General features: G+C 33.7%; 3 non-coding genes across 3 annotated transcripts; 1 reads left to right on the top strand and 2 right to left on the bottom strand.

The window, feature by feature from the left end:
- Nucleotides 1–7,393: 7,393 nt before the first annotated feature.
- TRNAA-UGC (transfer RNA alanine (anticodon UGC)) lies at nt 7,394–7,465 on the bottom strand. The gene has a single exon. It is a non-coding gene; the product is annotated as a tRNA-Ala (tRNA).
- Nucleotides 7,466–7,605: 140 nt separating this feature from the next.
- On the bottom strand, nt 7,606–7,677 carry TRNAA-UGC (transfer RNA alanine (anticodon UGC)). The gene has a single exon. It is a non-coding gene; the product is annotated as a tRNA-Ala (tRNA).
- A 189-nt stretch (nt 7,678–7,866) lies between these two features.
- On the top strand, nt 7,867–7,938 carry TRNAA-UGC (transfer RNA alanine (anticodon UGC)). The gene has a single exon. It is a non-coding gene; the product is annotated as a tRNA-Ala (tRNA).
- The last annotated feature ends 1,172 nt before the right edge of the window (nt 7,939–9,110 follow it).

The following is a 9,110-nucleotide window of genomic DNA, read 5'->3' as shown; positions in this document are numbered from 1 at the left end:
TATGTCATCAAGGAGGACCAATATAGGAACGTACTTAGTACGGCAGCTTTTGCAGTGAGAAGGATCAGACAGTGTATAAACATAGATACAGCTAGACTTGTGTATTTCAGCTACTTTCATAGCATTATGTCCTACGGACTATTAGTTTGGGGTAATGCAACTGAGATAGGAAAAATTTTTGTATTACAGAAAAGAGCTATCCGTTTTATTTATGGGTTAAAACTTCGAGATTCTCTTCAAGAACTCTTCAAATCAATTGACATCCTCATTGTTGTATGTCAGTATATCTTTGATGTGCTTATTTTTGTCAAATCAAATTTACATTTATATAAAAAATTAAACGAAGTAAATAGTGTAAATACTAGAAATATGCACAAACTTTGTATGAACAGATTCAGGCTTAAAAAGGTTCGGCGGTCTTTCGTGGGTCAAAGTGTAAAATTATTCAATAAACTCTCTGCAGAGGCTATTAATCTGCCAATGAAAAATTTTAAAACTTAATGTTAAGGAAAATTTAATGGATAAAGCGTATTACACAATTAACGCCTATTTGACTAATAAAAACGCATGGATCCTCCCGACAACTTTGCCACTCCACACATGATCTCCTAATTTTTATTTTACTGTTTTTTATTATTTTATTTGACATTGTAACATTTAAATTTTATTTGTAAAACATGTACGTGATTTGTGATCTTCAAGTGACTGAATTATACTTCTATTTCGACGAATAAGAATTGTAATTATGAAGTCATGGGAATCGAGTGTGTCATGCTCACTCAAATGGTCAATCTAGTGGTGGCGTCGTGGGCCGGGTCGTGAGGTTCCCTCTATTATGTTTGAGCTACGCGATGGCTGTCCCATGCGTCAACTCGTGAACGGGTGCTGCCAGAGGGAACTGGTCATCTCGTTTCTCATATATTTTCATGTTAGTTAATTGTGTTTCACATCTATCTATATATTATAATCAGCACTCGGATCACAATCATAACCTGTTTTGATATACCTTTTGATTATGTACATTATGTACTTTTATATATTATTAGAAAAAAAAAAACATTGTAAGAAACAATAATGGTAAGCCGATCTGGCATGATAGGGACCAACACTGTTCAAATGAGTTTCTTTCGGCATTTCTTCTCAGCAGTGGTCGTTCCGAAATGCCAGTAGTTTGTAGCTTGTGAGAAATAACTATAAATATAAAAATTGACGAGAAAAGTGCCTGTGAAGGAAGGAATAAATGATTTGAATTTGAATTTGACGTACCAATGGCCTGAAAACATATCATATATTTCATAATGTAAGATCGTGCGAAGTTGAAAAGAAATAGTAGGTTTTTTTTTATAGTGTAGGTACATGTGTCTAGGCGAATCTCTGTTAAAACTTAGTTGTAAGAGAAGAAATATCTAATTACATAATACCATTTACTATTGTAAATTATTAATTATTTACTATTAAAAATTAGTTGTGTGCATTTAATGTAAAACTGTAGTTTTCCACCTAAATAAAGGAAAAAAATGTTTTTTTTTACAATAACTAGTAGAATGACGACATAAAATTTGTGCAAGAATTATTAGAAGCATTAGGTACTAGGATTATCGTCTTGTTTTGTGTGATATGAAGTTCAAATTTAAATGGGTACTTCGAAGATATATCTGTGAAGTACGCCATATTAAAAACGCTTCATAAAAGGCACATGATTTCGCTCGGCTTTGATTCCGAAAAATTCCTCGGCTCACCTGGCCCGTAAAAACTCGCATTTGGGCCAGAAAATCCAGGATCCAGACAAAAGTCTTATAAATAAAATGACACAATAAGACGATCGACAATTGGCATCTTCGTCAAAGCCGCTTAATAAGTTTCTGCTTACTTCTCCATCATCACACAGTTTTTATATCCAGCATATTGAATTTTGTTTTCACTCGACGCCTGAAACGTTGTAACAAACCTTATTACCATAACATAAGATTCATATTTAATCGAAGCACAAATCAAATATTTCATTATATTTTTAACATTCAATTTTCGACTTAAGAGAGAAGAATTAAAGTTCATTTTAAATTTATAGAGGGCCACATCAAAGGTCGAAGAGACGAGTGGAGGAGCAGCTTCTTACGTATAGTTCCGACTCACTTATTTTGTCCATACTAAGACAATGTATGCGATGAATTCGCGGTTCGATGTAAAAACGCGCGTGTGATGTGTTCAGGGTTGGCGATATTCATTTTGTTCGTCAGTCTTCGTCGTTTATAAAATAATCAGGTTGTCTTTGAATTGTAACTATGTTTATATGTAAAACACAACAACCAAATTGGTATTCTGAATGTTTAAAAAACTGACGTAAAAACTAATGAACGAACAATAATGTGAAAAAAGGTTACAAAAATTATTTAAATTTTTGTAAAAACTTTGTGTCTACGTAAGTACCAGTTGAAAATCAGAGCTCTGGATTCCGCTCAAGGCACAAAGTAAATCCTTTTTGGCATAGATTTAATTTTTTTTTGCCGAATAAAGCGCTGAAAAAGAATGAAATATTCTTTCTTTGCAAAAGTCACACATAACTAACTATTACATTGTTATATGGACAAGATTGCTGTGATACTTTAAAAATGGAATGAAATTTCAAAACCCATAGAGTAAGTTGAATGTGCCCACACAATGCTGGCAACCTTGCGGACACCGAGACAGGTTCATGGCAGCAGATGGATTTAAGACTATTTTATACTATTCTGTCGTCTATTGACGCCTTATAAATCACGGACCCACGCTTTGCTTGTCTTTGACAATTTAATGATATCTTTGTAAGGTGCATTGTATATTTTGTGGGAATAGAAACTTACTGATATTTGTGTATTTAACAATATTTTATTAAATCAAATTAATGAACAATCAGTGTGATAGAGCCGTGTAAATGCTGTTGTTTTTGAACCTTAAAATATAATGAAATAAATGATTATTTAATTAATATTCTATTAAATTTATGAACATTCAGAAAACTATTTTATAATTAGAAAAACGATACCTTTAACATTTTCTAATAGGATTGGGCAGGAAGGTAAACATGGCGGGCAATTGTACGATACAGCTGCATTTCATCTTTACAAAAATAACCTTTTTTTCTGTTGTAACTTCTGTAAAAATGTTTTTTTTTTCATTGTTATTTGTAATTAAATAATATTGTGTTTAATGAAGAAATTTTCATTTTAATAAAGAAGTACTAAATATTTCGATTAAGTATTGGATAGTATTGCATTTTGTTCGTGAGTGTCACACAATGTTCAGCACAGGAAAACATAAATATAAATAAGTTACCGCTCGCCATTAAATGGTGTAAGGTGATAAACATTTCTACTGAATACTCTTTTTGTCCCTTTTTACCAAGATGCATTTACAAAATAAATAGAGAATGGAATTAAAATGACTAGAAGAATGGTAAAACATACAATAAAAAATTCATAATTTTTATGGATGTCTTCATATACAACCATGCCATTGAACTTGTAAAACGGACAGATTGTAAAGACGGACGTAAATAATTATAATGTTGAATATTTCACACGTCTTAAAGGAAACAAATATTGATTTGTTATTTCTTTTATTTATTCGGAAAATTAGAATCAAAAACAAAAAACTAAACAAAAACTTTACAATCAAAAACAATAATAACAGTATTAAAAAACAAAGTTTTCTCATTTAGAAACAGATTAGGTAATTTTAAAGTTGCAGAAAACACTAAATCAAGCAAAAATAACGTAATAATTTCTATAATACAACTAACTTGAACTAAACTCTCTTTGGTGCGTATAATAAGGATGTGCAACAATAATTAAGTTATGAGAATTGTTGTATGGTGTTCCTTCTGTGCAATATATGTTGTGATGATCCTGTGACTAATACCGTGTGTTAATGTTATTGCCAATTAAACGGAAAAACCCCACAAAGTTGCTCAGTATTTTTGAGTAAATCGACAACTAATGGAACGTGAAGTAAAATTATACGGAAATCAAATATTTTCGCTTACATTAATCAATCACTCGGTTAGTACGTACTTACATAAAGTTACTATTTATTTACTGTAGATGACATGCACTATTTTTAACAATGAATGTTACTTAATGAGTAGGTAATAATGTCCGTCCGTAGGTAACAAAATTTTTCTTCATAATATACATGTTTTTAATGTTTCAAACATTGATGCAACTAAGTATTCATGCAATTCCACAAACAGTGCCAACGAAATCGCGTCCCACGACTTCGTTCACACCTGAAAGCCATAACCCGCCAAAATTCTTGCATACATTGACGACAAATCTACTCATTGTCCGACTTTTTGCCGGCTCAAAGAGGCCGAGCGGCGCGCGAGCAATCCCAATGATCCATCGATTTAGTATCGATAAAACGAAACATACAATGTCATATACGAGTAATTGTATATAATTGGTATTTCTCAAGAACAATGACACGAAATTACTGTTTGACTGAAATAATTACGGTGTTTTTTGCACTTGATCGAGTCGCTTTGGCGAGCCGTTCTCGATACATTCGATTTTATTGTTCGTTTGTGCGATGCGCTACAAAATGTCAGGCGATTTTTTTTTTAATTTCATGATAGTCTATGCTAAATATTCCTCATTGCGTTTCTCATTTCGATTAATAATTTATATTTATATGCGGAATTGAATTTGGTAGTACCCTATAGTCACTACGGTCAATTTGCGTTATTCGTCTTCATTTTAGATAGATATCGCGGTACATAAACTGACCAAGTAATTTATTTATACTTATTGTTATTCCCTAAAATATTAATTTACTATTTCTTTTCATCATTAATGTTTACAACATCGATATAGTTATCCCATTTTACGATTGCACCCAGGTGGTCATTTTTACAAGTCTATTAAACGTCAGTGTCTGCACAAACAGTACCTATCAGAGGCTAAGCTGCGGTGATATCGCATAATCTTTCAATCCACAATTTTTTATCGACATATGTTAAATAGATTATTGTCGCTTTTTGCAAGGCGCGCTTTACGTCAACCCCCCACTAGCCTGGACTTTTTACGCTTTATTCAGAGTATTAATGAATAAGAATAGTGTGTGAAAAAGTGCTTGCGTTTGATTTAGTATATCGTTTAAAAGTGTAAGTCCTACTTCGTGGCGCATCCGGTAAATTGTCTATGGATTACTTGGATGACAGCATAATCTCTCAATAGATATCCCTGTTACATTTTTCTTATTTGTTTAAGACAATAGACTTCTTTAATTTAGTTTTCCATATTTTTTTTACAAGTATTTATTTAATCTCATCTGCATGTCCCTATGTTCGTCTGTCTATCTGCAATCAAATCTTGCAAGTTAAATTCCACCAATTATCGTTTGTTTCACAGAGTTGACACTTTTCACGTCGCGTCAATTTCCAAAACAAATTCAAAAAAGAAAAGCATGAAAATTTAATTTTTAAATACTTGTTGTTATAATGATAATATGCAAAATATTGATTCTTGACTTTATCTAATTTCACTTTTTGATCGTTTTCCAAGATTTTATTTATGATCTTTATTATCGCTATGAGTGATATAAATAGGTACCTATATCACGTAATAGCTGAATAGTGGCAGTTTTTACAATAAGAGGGTGAGGTCCATAAACTGCCACAATCGATACAAAAGCAATCGGATTTCAATCGGAATCGATCAATACGATCGTTAGTGCATGCCGCCGACAGGTGGCGGCATTGTGCCGTAATTATAATGTAATTAATGTGGAGCCTAATTACCATCAGATATCCTTTATTGATGCACCAATTAAATTAATTAACGACTGCTGAAATACATTGATATCGATTTATTTGAATTATGGACTTGCAATTGACTACTTTTCAACTATAGTCAAATCAGATACTTTTTTCTATTGTCAAAACATTTTTTATGGAGCAAAAGCATTTCTAATCTTTATTGAGACCGAGCAAAATACTTAATATCGTAATTGATAAAACTGATAAATTAAAGTAACATTGTATTTATACACAGTCAAGCAGAATGAGTAACTGGTTATTGCTCGCAGCTTCGTCCGAAACAAAAAAGTAATATCACCCATCAGTTTTAAATTAAATAGATCCACCAATGGGAAATAAAGTACATACCAATGTTCTAAAATAATAAAAAAAACTATGACGGAAACGTAATAGTTTCATTCATCGAAAACAAAGCGCATGTGTGCGCAGGTGCGTTGTGTCATAACACACACAGGCGCCTGCGCAGCTCGCGGCCGCGCGTCGATCATGGCCGCGGCGAAAAAATCTCCCGCACTATCGATACGGCGATTCGGACATCGGAGATAGGGCTGTCACCAGACTCAAAACTACTGAAAATTCAAAAAAGTATGCTAAAATAGCAGCTTGTTCAAAAAAATAATTCTGGCTATTAAATGCTATGATAATGCATTTTTTTCACAAATTTCTTAGCATATGTGGAAAACCACAGGATGTGATCTTTTAAATACCGGATTGCGCAAAGACTATGAAAGAATTTCATTATATCTCCTATTGGATCTGGGAAAATCTCCATAAACCTGAAACGTAAGTATCTAATCGTTGTTAAGTACCATTGGTACTTAACATGACAAAGATGTCACACATTATATATATTGATACATAAAGTATGACATCTTGGTCATTGTTTTCCTGTTCAATAAAGAGACATTAATTAGTTGAAGTCGAGTGATATAAGTGCAAAACAAAATATAATATGTCGGCCTTACAAATTCAACAAACACAGACACAAATACAATTAAAATTCATCTATTTAACTACACGATATGATTTATATAACACAACAATATAATATAGACAGCAACTTGTTGAAGTCCAGGAGATTCAAACGATATAAAAAGATGTTGGCAACCCTACTGTAATATACATGGTAGAGACGCCGCGCAGACATGTTTACGGCCCAATTATTTGTATGGATTCCTCCGCAATAATGATTTCTTGTGGCCGTCCAGCCGTCCGTCTGTCCGACCGTTCATCCTGCGTCTTTCCGCCGAATTTCAATCGTGTTAGATTTATGGAATCAATAAACCCATCAGGCTGATGGGTTATTTTATTGTGATGGCACTGAGGTTATTTTTAAACGTCAATTTGAAAAGTCCGCGCACTATTACATTCATGGCTGTGACGCCACGAAGTCCGTTTAAAGTTTCAACCATAAAATTTTGAAGATTCAACTCTGATTTTATTACCCATATGCTTCTATTCCATCAATATTCCATCTATCACAAAATTTCACAATATATTATTTATTTCTTTTGCAAAAGAAATAAAAAAATATATGTTGAGAAATAATGCCAAATATCCTCATCATTCGCAATCGAAAAATAAGATCATGCGTTCAAATGGAGATGCCGGGGATCGAACCCGGGGCCTTTCACATGCAAAGCGAACGCTCTACCACTGAGCTACATCCCCGATTTGTTTCAATACCAAAACTGGTAAACACATAATTTTCCTTCTTATGACTTGACAAGTTTATTATACATACCTACAAACTACGAGCTAATTAATAGTTTGAAACATTAAAATTGTAGTTTTCTCTAGTTACACACACATGGAGATGCCGGGGATCGAACCCGGTGCCTTTCACATGCAAAGCGAACGCTCTACCACTGAGCTACATCCCCTGATGGCAAAGGTCCCAATAATACAAGCTACTGTAAAAATATTTCGATATTATACACCTGTACAAACACTTTTTTGGTGATCAAACAAAGGCTATTAATTGGAATAACGATAATGGGTTATTCATTATGTGACGCATGTGGGCAAGTGGTTAAAATTATATGTTATCACAATTTGATATGTTACCGTCAGGGGATGTAGCTCAGTGGTAGAGCGTTCGCTTTGCATGTGAAAGGCCCCGGGTTCGATCCCCGGCATCTCCAGGAGCGTGGAAAGTAATAATACCTTTTTTGTATTTTATCACTTTAATATTCAGTCTATGCAATATACTTAGAAACAAAATACGAGTAGAATGCTTTCTTTATAGAATTAGTATAGTCAGGGTCAGATGGACAAAACTCCTGAACTAATAATATACTAAACACAGGGGTGTCAGTTTTATCTGACCTTAACTGTACACAAGATATGAGAAGAAAAAATTGGAAAGCAGACACTAAGCTCCGATGCTCAACGGCTGCGGAAGAAACCAGGAAAACGCTCAGATGAGAGTGAGAGAGTTTATACTTTCCATTTCAATTTGCATATCCGTAGCCGGTGAGAATTGTAGGATTAAGTTTTAATGTAAATTTATGTCTTGCATTATTATTCAATATATTATGAATTCATTATTAACCGCCATTTAAACGTTCCCACTGCTGGGGCACAAGCCTTGCTTGGATAAGGAGTATGGCCCATGATCCATCACGGTGGGTTTTAACGACTGCAAGTACAACCGGGATCCTAAGCACGGAGGAGCTCAACATACCATATTTTTGGTCACCCATCCCATTACCGATCATTGAGTTTTAACCACCGCGACATTAAGCTCCTCATATGTAATTTTTATGATTATTAAATAAATAATCTTTGTCTTTATATGATACTGACTTATTACTCAAATACTTCCTATTAAAACAGGCTGCTGTTATTTCACGTTTAGTTTCAGACTACGAGCGGCTTGGTACCCTCATCACGTAGTTGTATTGATCGCAGCTTCGCAGCCGGCACGGCCTCGATGCGAGCTTAGAAAGCTCCTTGTTAATAGCGCTTCGTAATTTGAGGGAACCCCGTAGAGCTTTTTGTATGAAATTGTGAAATTTCTACAAAAAGCAAATGCTAAACGCAAGTAGCTAAAAGTTTTGATTTTCGTTGTTGTGACATATCAAAATATGAGTGAGATTGAGATTTATAACAAACTATATTAATATTATATATTGATTTGACATCACACTGGCTAATGCGTCACTAATGCGCAATGCTGGCCACTAACATAACTGGCTAACTAAAAAAAATTTTCGTCTGGATTTTTTTTTAAATTATCAAACGTCTATAAAGGTTCATTTTACTGGTCAACTGAATATTAACTAAATACCTGTTATTAAATTTATACTCTCTG

This window comes from Plodia interpunctella, chromosome 19 (genome assembly GCF_027563975.2).
Source record: "Plodia interpunctella isolate USDA-ARS_2022_Savannah chromosome 19, ilPloInte3.2, whole genome shotgun sequence".
Classification (NCBI taxonomy): Eukaryota; Metazoa; Arthropoda; class Insecta; order Lepidoptera; family Pyralidae; genus Plodia; species Plodia interpunctella.
The sequence above is the reverse complement of the archived record's forward strand: the minus strand, read 5'-3'. Positions and strand labels throughout refer to the sequence as shown.